This window comes from Oncorhynchus keta, chromosome 21 (assembly GCF_023373465.1).
Source record: "Oncorhynchus keta strain PuntledgeMale-10-30-2019 chromosome 21, Oket_V2, whole genome shotgun sequence".
Classification (NCBI taxonomy): Eukaryota; Metazoa; Chordata; class Actinopteri; order Salmoniformes; family Salmonidae; genus Oncorhynchus; species Oncorhynchus keta.
The window spans coordinates 23652565-23664171 of NC_068441.1; the positions used below are offsets into that span (position 1 = coordinate 23652565).

The following is an 11607-nucleotide window of genomic DNA, read 5'->3' on the forward strand; positions in this document are numbered from 1 at the left end:
GCTCTCTAACTCTAGCTCTCTAACTCTAGCTCTCTAACTCTAGCTCTCTAACTCTCCAACTCTAGCTCTCTAACTCTAGCTCTCTAACTCTAGCTCTCTAACTCTCCAACTCTAGCTCTCCACCTCTAGCTCTCTAACTCTAGCTCTCCAACTCTAGCTCTCCAACTCTAGCTCTCCAACTCTAGCTCTCCAACTCTAGCTCTCTAACTCTAGCTCTCCAACTCTAGCTCTCTAACTCTAGCTCTCCAACTCTAGCTCTCTAACTCTAGCTCTCCAACTCTAGCTCTCTAACTCTAGCTCTCCAACTCTAGCTCTCCAACTCTAGCTCTCCAACTCTGGCTCTCTAACTTTAGCTCTTCAACTCTAGCTCTCTAACTCTAGCTCTCCAACTCTAGCTCTCTAACTCTAGCTTTCCAACTCTAGCTCTCTAACTCTAGCTATCTAACTCTAGCTCTCTAACTCTAGCTCTCTAACTCTCTAACTCTAGCTATCTAACTCTACCTCTCCAACTCTAGCTCTCCAACTCTAGCGCTCTAACTCTAGTCTTCCAACTCTAGCTCTCCAACTCTAGCTCTCCAACTCTAGCTCTCTAACTCTAGCTCTTCAACTCTAGCTCTCCAACTCTAGCTCTCCAACTCTAGCTCTCCACCTCTGGCTCTCTAACTCTAGCTCTTCAACTCTAGCTCTCTAACTTTAGCTCTTCAACTCTAGCTCTCTAACTCTAGCTCTCCAACTCTAGCTCTCTAACTCTAGCTCTCCAACTCTAGCTCTCTAACTCTAGCTCTCTAACTCTAGCTCTCCAACTCTAGCTCTCTAACTCTAGCTCTCCAACTCTAGTTCTCTAACTCTCCAACTCTAGCTCTCCACCTCTGGCTCTCTAACTCTAGCTCTTCAACTCTAGCTCTCTAACTCTAGCTCTCGAACTCTAGCTCTCGAACTCTAGCTCTCTAACTCTAGCTCTCTAACTCTCTAACTCTAGCTCTCTAACTCTACCTCTCCAACTCTAGCTCTCCAACTCTAGCGCTCTAACTCTAGTCTTCCAACTCTAGCTCTCCAACTCTAGCTCTCCAACTCTAGCTCTCTAACTCTAGCTCTTCAACTCTAGCTCTCCAACTCTAGCTCTCCAACTCTAGCTCTCCAACTCTAGCTCTCTAACTCTAGCTCTTCAACTCTAGCTCTCTAACTCTAGCTCTCCAACTCTAGCTCTCTAACTCTAGCTCTCCAACTCTAGCTCTCTAACTCTAGCTCTCTAACTCTAGCTCTCTAACTCTAGCTCTCTAACTCTAGCTCTCTCTAACTCTAGCTCTCCAACTCTAGCTCTCCAACTCTAGCTCTCTAACTCTAGCTCTCCAACTCTAGCTCTCCAACTCTAGCTCTCCAACTCTAGCTCTCTAACTCTAGCTCTCCAACTCTAGCTCTCCAACTCTAGCTCTCCAACTCTAGCTCTCCAACTCTAGCTCTCTAACTCTAGCTCTCAACTCTAGCTCTCTAACTCTAGCTCTCCAACTCTAGCTCTCAACTCTAGCTCTCCAACTCTAGCTCTCTAACTCTAGCTCTCCAACTCTAGCTCTCTAACTCTAGCTCTCCAACTCTAGCTCTCTAACTCTAGCTCTCCAACTCTAGCTCTCCAACTCTAGCTCTCCACTCTGGCTCTCTAACTCTAGCTCTCAACTCTAGCTCTCTAACTCTAGCTCTCTAACTCTAGCTCTCTAACTCTAACTCTCTAGCTCTCTAACTCTAGCTCTCTAACTCTAGCTCTCCAACTCTAGCTCTCCAACTCTAGCTCTAACTCTAGCTCTCCAACTCTAGCTCTCCAACTCTAGCTCTCCAACTCTAGCTCTCTAACTCTAGCTCTCCAACTCTAGCTCTCCAACTCTAGCTCTCCAACTCTAGCTCTCCACCTCTGGCTCTCTAACTCTAGCTCTTCAACTCTAGCTCTTCAACTCTAGCTCTCCAACTCTAGCTCTCCAACTCTAGCTCTCCACCTCTGGCTCTCTAACTTTAGCTTTTCAACTCTAGCTCTCTAACTCTAGCTCTCCAACTCTAGCTCTCTAACTCTAGCTCTCAACTCTAGCTCTCTAACTCTAGCTCTCCAACTCTAGCTCTCTAACTCTAGCTCTCTAACTCCAACTCTAGCTCTCTAACTCTAGCTCTCCAACTCTAGCTCTCCAACTCTAGCTCTCCACTCTGGCTCTCTAACTCTAGCTCTCAACTCTAGCTCTCCAACTCTAGCTCTCCAACTCTAGCTCTCCAACTCTAGCTCTCTAACTCTCTAGCTCTCTAACTCTAGCTCTCCAACTCTAGCTCTCCAACTCTAGCTCTCTAACTCTAGCTCTCCAACTCTAGCTCTCAACTCTAGCTCTCCAACTCTAGCTCTCTAACTCTAGCTCTCAACTCTAGCTCTCCAACTCTAGCTCTCAACTCTAGCTCTCCACTCTAGCTCTCTCTAGCTCTCTCAACTCTAGCTCTCTAACTCTAGCTCTCCAACTCTAGCTCTCAACTCTAGCTCTCCAACTCTAGCTCTCTAACTCTAGCTCTCCAACTCTAGCTCTCTAACTCTAGCTCTCTAACTCTAGCTCTCTAACTCTACCTCTCCAACTCTAGCTCTCCAACTCTAGCGCTCTAACTCTAGTCTTCCAACTCTAGCTCTCCAACTCTAGCTCTCCAACTCTAGCTCTCTAACTCTAGCTCTCAACTCTAGCTCTCCAACTCTAGCTCTCCAACTCTAGCTCTCCAACTCTAGCTCTCTAACTCTAGCTCTTCAACTCTAGCTCTCTAACTCTAGCTCTCCAACTCTAGCTCTCTAACTCTAGCTTTCCAACTCTAGCTCTCTAACTCTAGCTCTCCAACTCTAGCTCTCTAACTCTAGCTCTCTAACTCTAGCTCTCCAACTCTAGCTCTCTAACTCTAGCTCTCCAACTCTAGTTCTCTAACTCTCCAACTCTAGCTCTCCACCTCTGGCTCTCTAACTCTAGCTCTTCAACTCTAGCTCTCTAACTCTCTCCAACTCTAGCTCTCTAACTCTAGCTCTCTCTAAACTCTAGCTCTCTAACTCTACCTCTCCAACTCTAGCTCTCAACTCTAGCTCTCTAACTCTAGTCTTCCAACTCTAGCTCTCCAACTCTAGCTCTCCAACTCTAGCTCTTCAACTCTAGCTCTCCAACTCTAGCTCTCCAACTCTAGCTCTCCACCTCTGGCTCTCTAACTCTAGCTCTCAACTCTAGCTCTCTAACTCTAGCTCTCCAACTCTAGCTCTCTAACTCTAGCTCTCCAACTCTAGCTCTCTAACTCTAGCTCTCCAACTCTAGCTCTCTAACTCTAGCTCTCTAACTCTAGCTCTCCAACTCTAGCTCTCTAACTCTAGCTCTCCAACTCTAGTTCTCTAACTCTCCAACTCTAGCTCTCCACCTCTGGCTCTCTAACTCTAGCTCTTCAACTCTAGCTCTCTAACTCTAGCTCTCGAACTCTAGCTCTCTAACTCTAGCTCTCCAACTCTAGCTCTCTAACTCTAGCTCTCCAACTCTAGCTCTCCAACTCTAGCTCTCTAACTCTAGCTCTCCAACTCTAGCTCTCCAACTCTAGCTCTCTAACTCTAGCTCTCCAACTCTAGCTCTAGCTTTCCAACTCTAGCTCTCCAACTCTAGCTCTCCAACTCTAGCTCTCCAACTCTAGCTCTCCAACTCTAGCTCTCTAGCTCTCTAACTCTAGCTCTCTAACTCTAGCTCTCTAACTCTAGCTCTCCAACTCTAGCTCTAACTCTCCAACTCTAGCTCTCTAACTCTAGCTCTAACTCTAGCTCTCTAACTCTAGCTCTCCAACTCTAGCTCTCCAACTCTAGCTCTCCAACTCTAGCTTTCCAACTCTAGCTCTCTAACTCTAGCTCTCTAACTCTAGCTCTCCAACTCTAGCTCTCTAACTCTAGCTCTCCAACTCTAGCTCTCTAACTCTAGCTCTCCAACTCTAGCTCTCTAACTCTAGCTCTCCAACTCTAGCTCTCTAACTCTAGCTTTCCAACTCTAGCTCTCCAACTCTAGCTCTCCAACTCTAGCTCTCCAACTCTAGCTCTCCAACTCTAGCTCTCTAGCTCTCTAACTCTAGCTCTCTAACTCTAGCTCTCCAACTCTAGCTCTCCAACTCTAGCTCTCTAACTCTAGTCTTCCAACTCTAGCTCTCCAACTCTAGCTCTCTAACTCTAGCTCTCTAACTCTAGCTCTCCAACTCTAGCTCTCCAACTCTAGCTCTCCAACTCTAGCTCTCCAACTCTAGCTCTCCAACTCTAGCTCTCCAACTCTAGCTCTCTAACTCTAGCTCTCCAACTCTAGCTCTCCAACTCTAGCTCTCTAACTCTCCAACTCTAGCTCTCCAACTCTAGCTCTCTAACTCTAGCTCTCCAACTCTAGCTCTCTAACTCTAGCTCTCCAACTCTAGCTCTCCAACTCTAGCTCTCCAACTCTAGCTCTCTAACTCTAGCTCTATAACTCTAGCTCTCTAACTCTAGCTCTCAACTCTAGCTCTCTAACTCTAGCTATTCCAACTCTAGCTCTCCAACTCTAGCTCTCCAACTCTAGCTCTCTAACTCTAGCTCTTCAACTCTAGCTCTCAACTCTAGCTCTCCAACTCTAGCTCTCCAACTCTAGCTCTAACTCTAGCTCTCCAACTCTAGCTCTCCAACTCTAGCTCTCCACCTCTGGCTCTCTAACTCTAGCTCTTCAACTCTAGCTCTCTAAAGCTCTCAACTCTAGCTCTCTAACTCTAGCTCTCCAACTCTAGCTCTCAACTCTAGCTCTCTAACTCTAGCTCTCCAACTCTAGCTCTCTAACTCTAGCTCTCCAACTCTAGCTCTCCAACTCTAGCTCTCTAACTCTAGCTCTCCAACTCTAGTTCTCTAACTCTCCAACTCTAGCTCTCCACCTCTGGCTCTCTAACTCTAGCTCTTCTAACTCTAGCTCTCTAACTCTAGCTCTCAACTCTAGCTCTCTAACTCTAGCTCTCCAACTCTAGCTCTCCAACTCTAGCTCTCTAACTCTAGCTCTCAACTCTAGCTCTCTAACTCTAGCTCTCCAACTCTAGCTCTCCAACTCTAGCTCTCTAACTCTAGCTCTCCAACTCTAGCTCTCTAACTCTAGCTCTCCAACTCTAGCTCTCCAACTCTAGCAACTCTAGCTCTCCAACTCTAGCTCTCTAACTCTAGCTCTCAACTAACTCTAGCTCTCCAACTCTAGCTCTCCAACTCTAGCTCTCCAACTCTAGCTCTCTAACTCTAGCTCTAGCTCTCCAACTCTGGCTCTCTAACTCTAGCTCTCTAACTCTAGCTCTCTAACTCTAGCTCTCCAACTCTAGCTCTCCAACTCTAGCTCTCCAACTCTAGCTCTCCAACTCTAGCTCTCTAACTCTAGCTCTCTAACTCTAGCTCTCCAACTCTAGCTCTCTAACTCTAGCTCTCCAACTCTAGCTCTCTAACTCTAGCTTTCCAACTCTAGCTCTCCTCTAGCTCTCCAACTCTAGCTCTCCAACTCTAGCTCTCTAGCTCTCTAACTCTAGCTCTCTAACTCTAGCTCTCTAACTCCTAGCTCTCCAACTCTAGCTCTCCAACTCTAGCTCTCAACTCTCTCCAACTCTAGCTCTCCAACTCTAGCTCTCTCTAGCTCTCTAACTCTAGCTCTCCAACTCTAGCTCTCAACTCTAGCTCTCCAACTCTAGCTCTCCAACTCTAGCTCTCTAACTCTAGCTCTCCAACTCTAGCTCTCAACTCTAGCTCTCTAACTCTAGCTCTCCAACTCTAGCTCTCCAACTCTAGCTCTCTAACTCTAGCTCTCCAACTCTAGCTCTCCAACTCTAGCTCTCAACTCTAGCTCTCCAACTCTCTAGCTCTCCAACTCTAGCTCTCTCTCTAACTCTAGCTCTCTAACTCTAGCTCTCTAGCTCTCCAACTCTAGCTCTCTAACTCTAGCTCTCCAACTCTAGCTCTCCAACTCTAGCTCTCCAACTCTAGCTCTCTCAACTCTAGCTCTCCAACTCTAGCTCTCCAACTCTAGCTCTCCAACTCTAGCTCTCAACTCTAGCTCTCCAACTCTAGCTCTCCAACTCTAGCTCTCTAACTCTAGCTCTCAACTCTAGCTCTCTAACTCTAGCTCTCAACTCTAGCTCTCTAACTCTAGCTCTCTAAGCTCTCTAACTCTAGCTCTCTAACTCTAGCTCTCAACTCTAGCTCTCTAACTCTAGCTCTCCAACTCTAGTTCTCTAACTCTCCAACTCTAGCTCTCCACCTCTGGCTCTCTAACTCTAGCTCTTCAACTCTAGCTCTCTAACTCTAGCTCTCGAACTCTAGCTCTCTAACTCTAGCTTTCCAACTCTAGCTCTCTAACTCTAGCTCTCTAACTCTAGCTTTCCAACTCTAGCTCTCTAACTCTAGCTCTCCAACTCTAGCTCTCCAACTCTAGCTCTCTAACTCTAGCTCTCCAACGCTAGCTCTCTAACTCTAGCTCTCCAACTCTAGCTCTCCAACTCTAGCTCTCCAACTCTAGCTCTCCAACTCTAGCTCTCCAACTCTAGCTCTCTAGCTCTCTAACTCTAGCTCTCCAACTCTAGCTCTCCAACTCTAGCTCTCTAACTCTAGCTCTCAACTCTAGCTCTCTAACTCTAGCTCTCCAACTCTAGCTCTCCAACTCTAGCTCTCTAACTCTAGCTCTCAACTCTAGCTCTCTAACTCTCCAACTCTAGCTCTCCAACTCTAGCTCTCCAACTCTAGCTCTCCAACTCTAGCTCTCCAACTCTAGCTCTCTAGCTCTCTAACTCTAGCTCTCCAACTCTAGCTCTCCAACTCTAGCTCTCCAACTCTAGCTCTCTAACTCTCCAACTCTAGCTCTCCACCTCTGGCTCTCTAACTCTAGCTCTCTAACTCTAGCTCTCTAACTCTAGCTCTCCAACTCTAGCTCTCCAACTCTAGCTCTCCAACTCTAGCTCTCCAACTCTAGCTCTCTAACTCTAGCTCTCTAACTCTAGCTCTCCAACTCTAGCTCTCTAACTCTAGCTCTCCAACTCTAGCTCTCTAACTCTAGCTCTCCAACTCTAGCTCTCCAACTCTAGCTCTCTAACTCTAGCTCTCCAACTCTAGCTCTCTAACTCTAGCTTTCCAACCTAGCTCTCCAACTCTAGCTCTCCAACTCTAGCTCTCCAACTCTAGCTCTCTAGCTCTCTAACTCTAGCTCTCTAACTCTAGCTCTCTAACTCCAGCTCTCCAACTCTAGCTCTCCAACTCTAGCTCTCTAACTCTAGCTCTTCCAACTCTAGCTCTCCAACTCTAGCTCTCTAACTCTAGCTCTCTAACTCTAGCTCTCCAACTCTAGCTCTCCAACTCTAGCTCTCCAACTCTAGCTCTCTAACTCTAGCTCTCTAACTCTAGCTCTCTAACTCTAGCTCTCCAACTCTAGCTCTCCAACTCTAGCTCTCCAACTCTAGCTCTCTAACTCTAGCTCTCCAACTCTAGCTCTCCAACTCTAGCTCTCTAACTCTAGCTCTCCAACTCTAGCTCTCCAACTCTAGCTCTCTAACTCTAGTCTTCCAACTCTAGCTCTCCAACTCTAGCTCTCCAACTCTAGCTCTCCAACTCTAGCTCTCCAACTCTAGCTCTCTAACTCTCTAACTCTAGCTCTCTAACTCTAGCTCTCCAACTCTAGCTCTCCAACTCTAGCTCTCTAACTCTAGCACTCCAACTCTAGCTCTCCAACTCTAGCTCTCCAACTCTAGCTCTCTAACTCTAGCTCTTCAACTCTAGCTCTTCAACTCTAGCTCTCCAACTCTAGCTCTCCACCTCTGGCTCTCGAACTTTAGCTCTCCAACTCTAGCTCTCCAACTCTAGCTCTCCACCTCTGGCTCTCTAACTTTAGCTCTTCAACTCTAGCTCTCTAACTCTAGCTCTCCAACTCTAGCTCTCTAACTCTAGCTCTCCAACTCTAGCTCTCTAACTCTAGCTCTCTAACTCTAGCTCTCCAACTCTAGCTCTCTAACTCTAGCTCTCCAACTCTAGTTCTCTAACTCTCCAACTCTAGCTCTCCACCTCTGGCTCTCTAACTCTAGCTCTTCAACTCTAGCTCTCTAACTCTAGCTCTCGAACTCTAGCTCTCTAACTCTAGCTTTCCAACTCTAGCTCTCTAACTCTAGCTCTCTAACTCTAGCTCTCCAACTCTAGCTCTCTAACTCTAGCTCTCCAACTCTAGCTCTCCAACTCTAGCTCTCTAACTCTAGCTCTCCAACGCTAGCTCTCTAACTCTAGCTTTCCAACTCTAGCTCTCCAAATCTAGCTCTCCAACTCTAGCTCTCCAACTCTAGCTCTCCAACTCTAGCTCTCTAGCTCTCTAACTCTAGCTCTCCAACTCTAGCTCTCCAACTCTAGCTCTCCAACTCTAGCTCTCTAACTCTCCAACTCTAGCTCTCCAACTCTAGCTCTCTAACTCTAGCTCTCTAACTCTAGCTCTCTAACTCTAGCTCTCCAACTCTAGCTCTCCAACTCTAGCTCTCCAACTCTAGCTCTCCAACTCTAGCTCTCCAACTCTAGCTCTCTAACTCTAGCTCTCTAACTCTAGCTCTCTAACTCTAGCTCTCTAACTCTAGCTCTCCAACTCTAGCTCTCTAACTCTAGCTCTCCAACTCTAGCTCTCCAACTCTAGCTCTCTAACTCTAGCTCTCCAACTCTAGCTCTCTAACTCTAGCTTTCCAACTCTAGCTCTCCAAATCTAGCTCTCCAACTCTAGCTCTCCAACTCTAGCTCTCCAACTCTAGCTCTCTAGCTCTCTAACTCTAGCTCTCTAACTCTAGCTCTCTAACTCCAGCTCTCCAACTCTAGCTCTCCAACTCTAGCTCTCTAACTCTAGTCTTCCAACTCTAGCTCTCCAACTCTAGCTCTCTAACTCTAGCTCTCTAACTCTAGCTCTCCAACTCTAGCTCTCTAACTCTCTAACTCTAGCTCTCCAACTCTAGCTCTCCAACTCTAGCTCTCCAACTCTAGCTCTCCAACTCTAGCTCTCTAACTCTAGCTCTCCAACTCTAGCTCTCCAACTCTAGCTCTCTAACTCTAGCTCTCCAACTCTAGCTCTCCAACTCTAGCTCTCTAACTCTAGTCTTCCAACTCTAGCTCTCCAACTCTAGCTCTACAACTCTAGCTCTCCAACTCTAGCTCTCCAACTCTAGCTCTCTAACTCTAGCTCTCCAACTCTAGCTCTCCAACTCTAGCTCTCCAACTCTAGCTCTCTAACTCTAGCTCTCCAACTCTAGCTCTCTAACTCTAGCTCTCCAACTCTAGCTCTCCAACTCTAGCTCTCCAACTCTAGCTCTCCAACTCTAGCTCTCCAACTCTAGCTCTCTAACTCTAGCTCTCTAACTCTAGCTCTCTAACTCTAGCTCTCTAACTCTAGCTCTCCAACTCTAGCTCTCCAACTCTAGCTCTCTAACTCTAGCTCTCCAACTCTAGCTCTCCAACTCTAGCTCTCTAACTCTAGCTCTCTAACTCTAGCTCTCCAACTCTAGCTCTCTAGCTCTCTAACTCTAGCTCTCCAACTCTAGCTCTCTAACTCTAGCTCTCCAACTCTAGCTCTCTAACTCTAGCTCTCCAACTCTAGCTCTCCAACTCTAGCTCTCTAACTCTAGCTCTCCAACTCTAGCTCTCCAACTCTAGCTCTCTAACTCGAGTCTTCAACTCTAGCTCTCCAACTCTAGCTCTACAAATCTAGCTCTCCAACTCTAGCTCTCCAACTCTAGCTCTCTAACTCTCTAACTCTAGCTCTCTAACTCTAGCTCTCCAACTCTAGCTCTCCAACTCTAGCTCTCTAACTCTAGTATTCCAACTCTAGCTCTCCAACTCTAGCTCTCCAACTCTAGCTCTCTAACTCTAGCTCTTCAACTCTAGCTCTCCAACTCTAGCTCTCCAACTCTAGCTCTCCACATCTGGCTCTCGAACTTTAGCTCTACAACTCTAGCTCTCTAACTCTAGCTCTTCAACTCTAGCTCTCTAACTCTAGCTTTCCAACTCTAGCTCTCTAACTCTAGCTCTCTAACTCTAGCTCTCTAACTCTAGCTCTCTAACTCTAGCTCTCCAACTCTAACTCTGGCTCTCCAACTCTAGCTCTCTAACTCTAGCTCTCTAACTCTAACTCTAGCTCTCTAACTCTAGCTCTCCAACTCTAGCTCTCTAACTCTAGCTCTCCAACTCTAGCTCTCCAACTCTAGCTCTCTAACTCTAGCTCTCCAACTCTAGCTCTCCAACTCTAGCTCTCCAACTCTAGGTCTCCAACTCTAGCTCTCTAACTCTAGCTCTCTAACTCTAGCTCTCCAACTCTACCTCTCCAACTCTACCTCTCCAACTCTAGCTCTCTAACTCTAATCTTCCAACTCTAGCTCTCCAACTCTAGCTCTTCAACTCTAGCTCTCTAACTCTAGCTCTCCAACTCTAGCTCTCTAACTCTAGCTCTCTAACTCTAGCCCTCCAACTCTAGCCCTCCAACTCTAGCTCTCTAACTCTAGCTCTCTAACTCTAGCTCTCCAACTCTAGCTCTCCAACTCTAGCCCTCTAAGCCCTCTTTGCTGCTGCATTATGTCCCTCAAAACAATACAACAATGTGCTTTCCTGAACATCATGCTGTCTATGTCAGGGGTTCTCAAAGTTGGGTCCACGGAGGTACAGTATGTACATTTAAAAAAAATGAATATTACAAACAACAAAAGATTAAATACATTTTGGAATAAGTTTAGAAGGTTCAATACAATAGAATACAAGGTCATGTTTTTTTTTTTTTTACATAAATCCACTGTAATTTAAGGTTTAAAACTGCTATGTTTTCTCTCTGTCTTATTGCATCATAAATGTGTAGAATTGCAGGATATTAACTATACAGCTGCAACAACAAAACAATTATCCAATGCCAAGAGGCAGATCTTTTAAATGTTCCATACAAGGGCCTTTTACTTGGTTCGTCTGACCATACAGTGCCGAATTTGTAGTAAAACTTCTGGTTTGCTATATATATTTTTTTTTTCTCACTCGCGTTGTATTCTGATTATGAGGGGGTCCCTGATGAATTTCCTATCGCAAAAGGGGTCCCGGCCATAAAAAGTTTGAGAACCTCTGGTCTGTCTAAAGCAGATAGTATGCCTCTTCACTTTTATTTGACTTTTGTTTTTCAAAAAATGTCTCATATTATTTTAGAATATAATAGGTTGTCTGTCTTCATCAGACGGATGTGAGTTTTGATGTGGAGAAGAACAAAGTATTTCATAGTCCAAAGATAATGTTCCAATAATTTATCAAAGATGGCTTTGAAGTAGAAAAGGACATGTTTACCACCCTCGATATTCCCCATTATCTAACTATAATGTAATTTACTCACGCACAACTTACATTAAAAAAACACATTTAATATTTTAATATGCATCTTAATAAACAGTTGTTCAACACTTACCTCAAACCTCCGTCCAAATCCCTTGTGTGTGATACTCCGAGTCAGGTTACTTCACTATTTAACACAGCTTTTGCCCAAACTATGACACCCCTCACCCCTCCCTCTCTCTTACCCACTTTCTCTGCCTCTCTCTTTTTCTGAGTTGGCCTCATTGCTC

The 11607-nt window shown here is 45.7% G+C and overlaps 1 protein-coding gene across 1 annotated transcript in view; it reads right to left on the reverse strand.

Moving 5' to 3' along the window:
- The window catches only part of apof (apolipoprotein F), a 41074-nt gene extending 29467 nt beyond the window's left edge, over positions 1 to 11607 (reverse strand). Inside the window, exon 1 of the mRNA XM_052473548.1 lies at positions 11451 to 11607. The gene's annotated coding sequence lies outside the window, so the exon portion shown is untranslated. The remainder of the gene's footprint in view (positions 1 to 11450) is intronic.